This window comes from Propithecus coquereli, unplaced genomic scaffold (genome assembly GCF_000956105.1).
Source record: "Propithecus coquereli isolate 6110/MARCELLA unplaced genomic scaffold, Pcoq_1.0 Scaffold172, whole genome shotgun sequence".
NCBI classification, from domain to species: Eukaryota; Metazoa; Chordata; class Mammalia; order Primates; family Indriidae; genus Propithecus; species Propithecus coquereli.
The window spans coordinates 3,267,435-3,275,639 of record NW_012141858.1 but is presented as its reverse complement, the minus strand read 5'-3'; the positions used below and the strand labels follow the sequence as shown (position 1 = coordinate 3,275,639).

At 40.8% G+C, this 8,205-nt stretch overlaps 1 protein-coding gene across 2 annotated transcripts in view; it reads right to left on the bottom strand.

Annotated features, from left to right (window-relative positions):
• The window catches only part of FRS2 (fibroblast growth factor receptor substrate 2), a 102,441-nt gene extending 98,423 nt beyond the window's left edge, over positions 1 to 4,018 (bottom strand). For both annotated transcript variants that reach the window (XM_012642041.1, XM_012642042.1), the window contains exon 1: positions 3,837 to 4,018. The gene's annotated coding sequence lies outside the window, so the exon portion shown is untranslated. The remainder of the gene's footprint in view (positions 1 to 3,836) is intronic.
• Between the last annotated feature and the right edge of the window lie 4,187 nt (positions 4,019 to 8,205).

Sequence of the window (8,205 nt, the reverse complement as noted above, 5' to 3'; positions counted from 1 at the left end):
TAAAATATATAATTTTCATATATGTATCATACAATGGATAAAATTATCTTATTTTATACCTCTAGGCTACTCAGAAGATTAGAGACGAAACTACTCATATTAACCAAAGTACTTATAAAAGAGAGTTGGAAGAAAAATATGTAATTAAATACCATTTTCTATAAAAGGCAATATTAACAGTCAGCCATAAGACACAAATACTAGCTTTGAATAGTAGAGGTTCTTGATATTGAAACCAAAATCGAAGTCATAAATAAATGGAATACTGTATCAGAGATCTGCTTCCAAATCCTCACATATCACTTGCCAAACAGATGTCCAAAAGAAACAACCAAACATAGCTTTTAAGTAACCAAAGTCTGACACTCTGGACCAAATAAATCTGAAATAGTTTGTCCTCCCTGAAATAGGGTAATGGTAGCATAGTATTCTTGCTAGCAAGGGCAAGAAAATTTTATTTCCCTATTGAATTTTTAATGATCAGATTCTTTCTACTCCATCTGAATCTGTAATGTGAGGGAGCAGTACACAGACTATCAAATTCTTTACCCAGGGCATAAAATAATCTATTTAGGTGTCTTTTTCTTCTGTTTTAAATAGATGGCACCTTAAATAAAAGTGTTTTTTTTTTCTTATCCATCTACACTCTCCCTTGGCACTTTCATCTTCTTAGACAGATTCAACTAGTACCTTCTATTTGTATTATTCACTAAACCCATGCTTGATATATGCCTAGCCCTGACCTATCTCCTGAACTGCAAGCCCGTATTTCCAAAAGCCTCTGGGCATTTCTAGTGTTCAACAAGTATATAGAAAACTCAACATATCCAAAACTGATCTTATTATGCACTTCCTTACCCATATTTCTGGTAACAGTACCACCATCAACGGTGCCCGCACCTAAAAAGTGTAATCTTCAACTTCCATCTCCAAACTTTCCCCAACAATCCCCTCTCCCCTGCCCTCCTACTAAATCAATTGCCAAGTCCTGCTGAGCCTTCATTCTCATCCCATTACCATTACCCCTGCCCAGTATTTATACTATATTGAAAGTCGGGTTTTCCACAACAAATCATTCTGCATACCACATTATTAGACCTTAGAAACTTCTCATTACCTCCCAAATGCTGAACATCTAAATACAGTATTTAAACATGCTCTACAATTTGGTCCCAACTTAAATTTCAAACCTCACGTCTTATTCCCCCAAAACAAACCATATATTCTAGGTAATCTGGTCCACTAACTCTTCTTCAAGTACACAGTGAACTTTCCCACCTCCGCACTTCTGCTCACATCATTTTCTTTATTTGAAAGGCCTTCTTCACCCACCTACTCCCAACCCATAAATATTTGTCTTAGAAAAGTCTTACCCTCTGCAACGCTGAACTCATAATGTAGTGGAAACACACAGGCTTTGGCACCAGGCAAAACTGGATTCAAATTGGGGCTGTTACCTGCTAGCCACATAGCCCAGGCAAGTAACTTAACATATTTGAGCCTCGCTGTCCTCATTTGCAAGAAAGATACTTATGTGTTGCTATGAAGCTAAGATATACGTAATGCAACTAGCACAGACCTTGGTGCTCAACAAGCGCTCAATAAATAGTAGCTTCAGAGCTATTCTTATAAATATTACCATATCTTCACTACTTTCCATGATTACTTAAGATAAAAATGAACCCTTTTCCTTTTGTACAACTAATTCCAAACTTTAGATCAAACCACCCACATGGGTATTTACAAATATTTCTTTATCTTGTAAATATTTATGCAAATATCTTACATTCCCTTCTAGATTTCAAATTCCTAAAGGCCAAAGACTTAATCTTTGTATCCTATAATGCCTAACACATAGTGCTTTTCATGAAGCACTCAACATCTACCTCCAAGGTTAAGTCCCAAATAGAAAAAAAAATTTTTAGTATGCCTAAACAATACAATTCAACTCTTCAGACACACCTAAGAAAATTATTTCCAAAACATGAATCTCAGTTGTTATGACTGTGTCTTTATTTATTCCAACATGGTTGCCTAACATAGCCTGATTCATAGCAAATGCTCAATATCTGTTGAATTAACTTGAGTAATAAAATTTGCAGTGCCTAAGAATACCTGATTTTCCCCAATCACCTTTTTCTACTCTTACAATTCTTGAAATATTTCTCATCTAACACATTAACTATCGTACCTACAGTAAGGATGCATAACTATAACTTAACTCTTTTTCCAGATTCTCTCAATTCCAATATTCTAACCCTATGCTTTAAACAATTAAGTACTTGAAATGTCTAAGAAGCTACATTTCCATCTAAATCTAAAAGTTATGCAACTAATTTCTCTCCACAATTTTTTCCAAGGACTTTTAAAATCACCCACCCTTTGCCTATTCAAGATCAACAACCTTCAAATAAATTTTCCTTTGCATAGCAGAGTTCACTGAACTTTTCACTTCAGTCTATTTTCCCTAATTCATGGTATTACCTCCCCTTCCAGTGGTGGGAGGAGAGAGAATGACATAAGTATCAAAAAAAAAAAAACTACAGTATAAGTCCTAATATAAGCACAAGATGAAAGATGAAGACAGTGTCAATAGTTTCGTGAAGTTGGTTTGCACATACCTTACTCTGCAAAAATCTGCAGTAACTCCATCCCTTAGGACCATAATAAAAAAATCACCATTAAATGTGAAAAACTCTATTTCCTACAAGCCTATTAACAGCAGTTTACCACCTAAAATCTGTTCACTAAATCAGTGAGATGCAGAGATCTGTACCTACATCACCTTCACCTGTAGGAAATTCTCGGTTTATCCGAGGTTAACACTTCATAATATAAAGTTAAACAAACAAAACGCCCTGCCCACCTCTGTGTGAACCTCTGCATTGCAGCAACAACTGTAACAATATGAAGAATCTCTTAGGAGAAATCGAGAACAATTTTTCTTTAAAAGTTAAGGAAAATGGCAGTTCTAAATAGGAAGGTAAACAAACTTTGGGGGAAAGAGGCTATAGTAATCGTCCAGCCTTTGCAACCAATTCGTGTAACTGAACTCATCATACAACTCCGATTTCAAATTACCACAAGAATTAAGAGTGTAGATTAGAGAATAACATCATTTTTTTTTACATCTGCAAAAAAACTGCGGAATTTATCTGAAGTACTAATTTTTCTCAAGCAATTTTTTTGTTTTGTTTTGTTTTTAAAAGCTTTCGAGCGAGTAAAGATCATGCGGGGCATGCTGGTGCCACGGTGACCTACGTATCCAGAACCGGCTCCGAGCGCAGTCCAAATTTATCCATGGCAACCCCGGAGCGGGTCTGGATGAGAAGCTCTGCAAAAGATCCCTGGCATCCACACAGGCAGCGCCCCACCCTGGGACTGAGAAGACGACACCCCTGGGACCCGGGCTAATTACTGAGCCCTGGGACAGGCCCAGAGGAGGCGAAAGTCGGGAACTAGAGCCCAAGATTGAGTCTAGTGCCCAGGTTCCTAGCCCCAGGTCGGACACAGAAAACCAAACTGGGGAGGCAGCGGGATCTGGGGGAGCAGACAGAGGGGGTCGGACGGACGGAGGCCCAGCCCATCCTCACTCTCGAGTCCCAACAGCAACAACAGCTCCGGGAACCCCATCCCCGGCTCCGCCCCGCCCACCCCACGGCCCCGCAGCCCGCTGCTTCCCGCCCTGCCAGCGAGGCGAAGACGGCGGAGGTCAACAACCCCCTTCCCCGGACCTCGACAGCCGAGCCCGCAGCCCGGAGCCGGCAGCGGGACACTAGAACGCCAGCGCCGACGCGGGCCCGCGGCCGTCCCAGTCCGTTTTCCTGGCCACTCACCGTCAGTCCGGACGCTGGGAGGAGGCAAGGCGCGGGTCGGCGGGCGCAGACCCTCGGACTCCGACCCAGGTTAGAGACCCTACTTGGAGCCGATGGAGCCTCAGCGGCTATGCCTACAAGGCCTCTCTCCGGCCCGAACCCTGGAAAAGCACTTCCGGGGGAGCGGGGGAGAGAAGAGTTTTGGCACCGGAACTGCTCGCAGCTTGGAGCTGCCAGGGCCTCCCGGGCGGGGCGGGGCCTCTCCCGCCAGGCGACCGCAAATCCGCCCCCGGGCTCCTAGCTGACACTTTCGGCCCCGCACCCCTTTGGTTCCCTCGGCTGCGGCTGCACCCTTTACTTAACTGCTGTTAAGGTCGTTCCGCTCCAGCCACCTAATTTTACAGACAAGGAAACCGAGGCTCGTAGAACTTAGGTGCAAGAGTCCAGCGCATACACCCAGGCTCCCGACTTTCTCCAGCATTCTGAACACCCCAATCTGCCTCCTTTAAAAATAATGATGGTTAACATTTACGGAATGCTTTCTACCTAGCGGGCACTGTATTAAGCCCTTCGGGTGCTTTAACTCATCTAATCATCCCCAAACCCGTTGAGGTTGGTGCTGTTATCTGCATCTTGCCAGGGAGGAAAAGGATCAACGATACTAAACCCAATACCACAAACGTTGGCTTATTTTAATTCATGTTGTGTGTATAAATCTTATATCTCCCTAACAAGGTTTTTATAATACTTTAAGGACAGGACCCAAATTATATTCCTATATTCTATCATCACTTGCAACTTCAAGAGACTATAGTTGGAGAGCTCTGGAATCCTACTGCCTCCATCCCCTTGTTTACTTTTTTTACCCTGGCAAGTTATAAAATCATCTCTGGTTCTTGTAGGAATTCAAAATGATAATGCGTGATAAACATTTCAGAGTATCTGGCACTGGATAAAAGTCAACAATTCTTTTATTTTTATCTCAGCAATACGCAATAGAAAACGTTAGTTAAGGAAACAAGAAAAGAGAAGAGGTTTTTACAATGGGAAAAGTGAAAGTAGGTGAGCCAAAGAATGGCCTGGAGCCATTCTGGATACTTCTGAAGCTCTCAGCCCAGTCGGTGTGAAGATCTACAGAGTCAGACGCCAGGCAGGGGAAAGATAGGGGTGGGAGAAGAGGTGGGGATTCCTCAGCCACAAAATCAGAAAATCACTATCTGAAGCAAGTTCTGTATCTTAGGCCCGATACAGAGGAAGAAAAAAAGCCTGTTAGTATGCATACTATCTGCAAAACAAACGTACAAACAAACATCTCTTGAAACTGTGGGGCAAGAAGTTTTAAATTTTCTACTAAGAAAGGCAGGGGAAATGGAAATAGTTGAGAACCAGTTATTACAAATTTAAGATGCAAACAATGCCATGCTGTTGGCTTTATTTGTAGCACTGTCTTATTTATTTTATTTTTATGATCACGGAAGTGTTTGTAAATATTTCCACAATACCCAAATGCAAGCAGCCTTTTGTGCCTCAAGAGTGTGAAGAAGTAAAAAAACAGCCGGGGTTGGCAGGACTCACTAACAACTTGTCTTTCCACTCCAGGCCTAGAGGGATAGTGAGAGGACTCCTGAGTCACAATTATTGTCAGGCTCTGTGCAAGATGTAGAGGAGCTACAGGTTGGTCATTTAACCTTGTCACCTAACTGGTAAATGGTGCAGCCTGGATTTGAACATGAGTCCATCTTCTCAGATGCTTTTCACCACTACACCAATAGTTCTCAAACTTGAGAGTGCATCATAATCACCTGGAGGGCTTGTTAAAACAGATTGCTGGGCTCCACCCCCAGAAGTCCCTGGACTAGCAGCTCAACCTCATCTGTGAACTTGTTACAGATGCACGTTACTGGGCCCCACCCCAGGCCTTGTGAATCAGAAACTCTAGGGCGGAACCCAGAAATCTGTGTTTTAACAGGCCCTTCTGGGAATTCTGATACACTCTAAAGTTTGAGAACCAGTGCACTAATATCTCATCTTACACATATTCCTCTTTTTTTCTAATTATCCCCAACAGGAGTAACTCTCCTGAAGCAAAAGTTTTTCCCATTGAATTAAATAATTTATTGAAGGTTTTTTATTCATGTTTTGCTCTTGGTGGGAGATGAAGCTGGAAAAAAATTAGTATTAATGGAGGATTCTTTTTGATTACTTTAAATTTGTACTGAAATTTAACCATATAATACTGGGTTAGGAGTGGAACTAATCTTATTTGAGAATTACTCTGTGCCAAGACTTCACATGCATTTTCTAAATTAATCTTCATTACACTGCTATGAGGTTTTATGGTCGTAATTTTACAGATAAGGATAACTGAGACTTGGTTGAAGTAATTGACTTAAGGTCACATTCTTCTTGTTAAGGGGCAGAATCAGGATTGTTCAAACAAAGATACCTCTAATTTCAAAACTCATGTTCTTTCCACTTTGTGGCTGCAGCCTGGAGAACTAAATTCCAGTGTGGGTTCCACCATCCCAGCTATGCAACATTGAGTAAGCGATATAATCTCTATTTCAATTTCTCCATCTATAAATAATGTTATCATAAATCTACCCTTCCCACACTGGAATGTCAGAACAAATGAGGAAATGAAAGTGTAAGGACTTTGAGCTTTTTGAAGAAAAACAGTAAAAAGGCAAGTTATTATGGTATTGTATGTTTAGGCAAGTGTTGCTATGTGAGCCTGGGCATTGAAGTCTTTCCTAGTTATCTCCTGATTCATATAGAAGAGTGCCAAAGAAAAAGTTGTTTGACTTCATTTGCCAGTGTCTCCTGGAGGTAAAAGAAGATGACAGAGGATTGTATGCATCTCTTTTAAAAATTACAGGGAATCTCACCAGGTTCATAGGCTCCAGGTTGTTGCCAAATTGCTGGCCGATCCTTGTCCTAGAGATATCTTTCCGCCAAACCTTTTTCTTCTGTCCATTCTAGGCACCCCCACCACCCATCTGCATCCACTCACTAAGGAAGACTTAAAATTCCTGTTACTTTATTATATAGAAGAATTTAACTCTCAATCCTCATCTCAGGCCAGACTCCAGGCCACCTTTATTGATACAATCACCAGTTGCACAATCCCAGGGGGTGCCATTCACAGAGAATACAACACGAATGGTACTCAGGACTTGCCAAATACAAATGATGCCCCCTGGAACTGTGCAAGGCTGTGGCCCTGTCTACACATAGCTTCCACACCAAAAATCCATTAAGGTGTTTTGTTAAACAAAAGAGCCACTTACTCAGGTGTCCACCCCTTGCCAAGCTTTGAAATAATGGGGTTCTTTGTTTTTTGTTTGTTTTAACTCAGACCTGATCCTAAACCACCACTACCCACCCACCCCCATTAAATTCTAGGTTCCACACTCTACTATGGTATTTTTCACTCTTGCTGCCTATCTCCCCACTAGACTTGAAAGTTTCTGAAAACTTTGTCGTGTTTAGTCTTCCTCATCTCTTACTTGTGCTTTGAAAAACATTTGCTTTGAATAATAATGCAGCATACTAGTATATATGAACTAGCATAAGTATATATGGCAAAGATTTGACAAATAGCCCCCAAACATGTTGTTTGACCCAGAGAGTTTTGTACCAAGAAATAGAGTCAAAATTTTTAAATTGAGAAATGTCATATAGAAAAAAAAAATCCCAATTTCTGGCGTCTCTTGAAAATTTAGTCACCCTGGCAGACATCTGGCATGCATCCACAAGGCATCAGTCCCTTTAGCTCAGATGCAGCTGCTGTCTTCTGGTAGTACAATGAGTTGGCCTCACCCACGTGTGATATCTTCATGGTAGACACTGAGTTTGGGACCACTGGTATATGGGATCATATGGATGTTTCAGAGAATGTAGAATTCAAGTATAGAATTTTGCCTTATGGATTTTACATGTGCTCATAACTATTTATGCTAATGTATTTTCAGGTAATTTTAAATTATTTTTCTGAGATAGCAGATTGTGGGTGCCATGTTGTACCATTTCTAAACAAGCAAGGCAAGTGCAGATATCAAATTATAAGTATGATTACCACCAATATTTTTATAGAGTTGTAACTGATGTTATTTGTCAACTGCCTCGGAAATAGAAAAGATAAATAATAGCAACTACTTCAATAAACGATGATGACCAACTCTATGAGATACGATCAAATAATAGCAAAAAATTTCACGATAACCAACTCTATGTAATATATGATACTCTCTTTTTTTTTTCGTGGAGAAACAAAAACAAAGCTGGTTCAGGTAGCTAGCAAGTGATAGAGTCTGGATTAGAATCCAGGCAGTCTGTCCCCAGAGACACATTCTTTTTTTTTTTTTTTTTTTGAGACAGAGTCTCACTG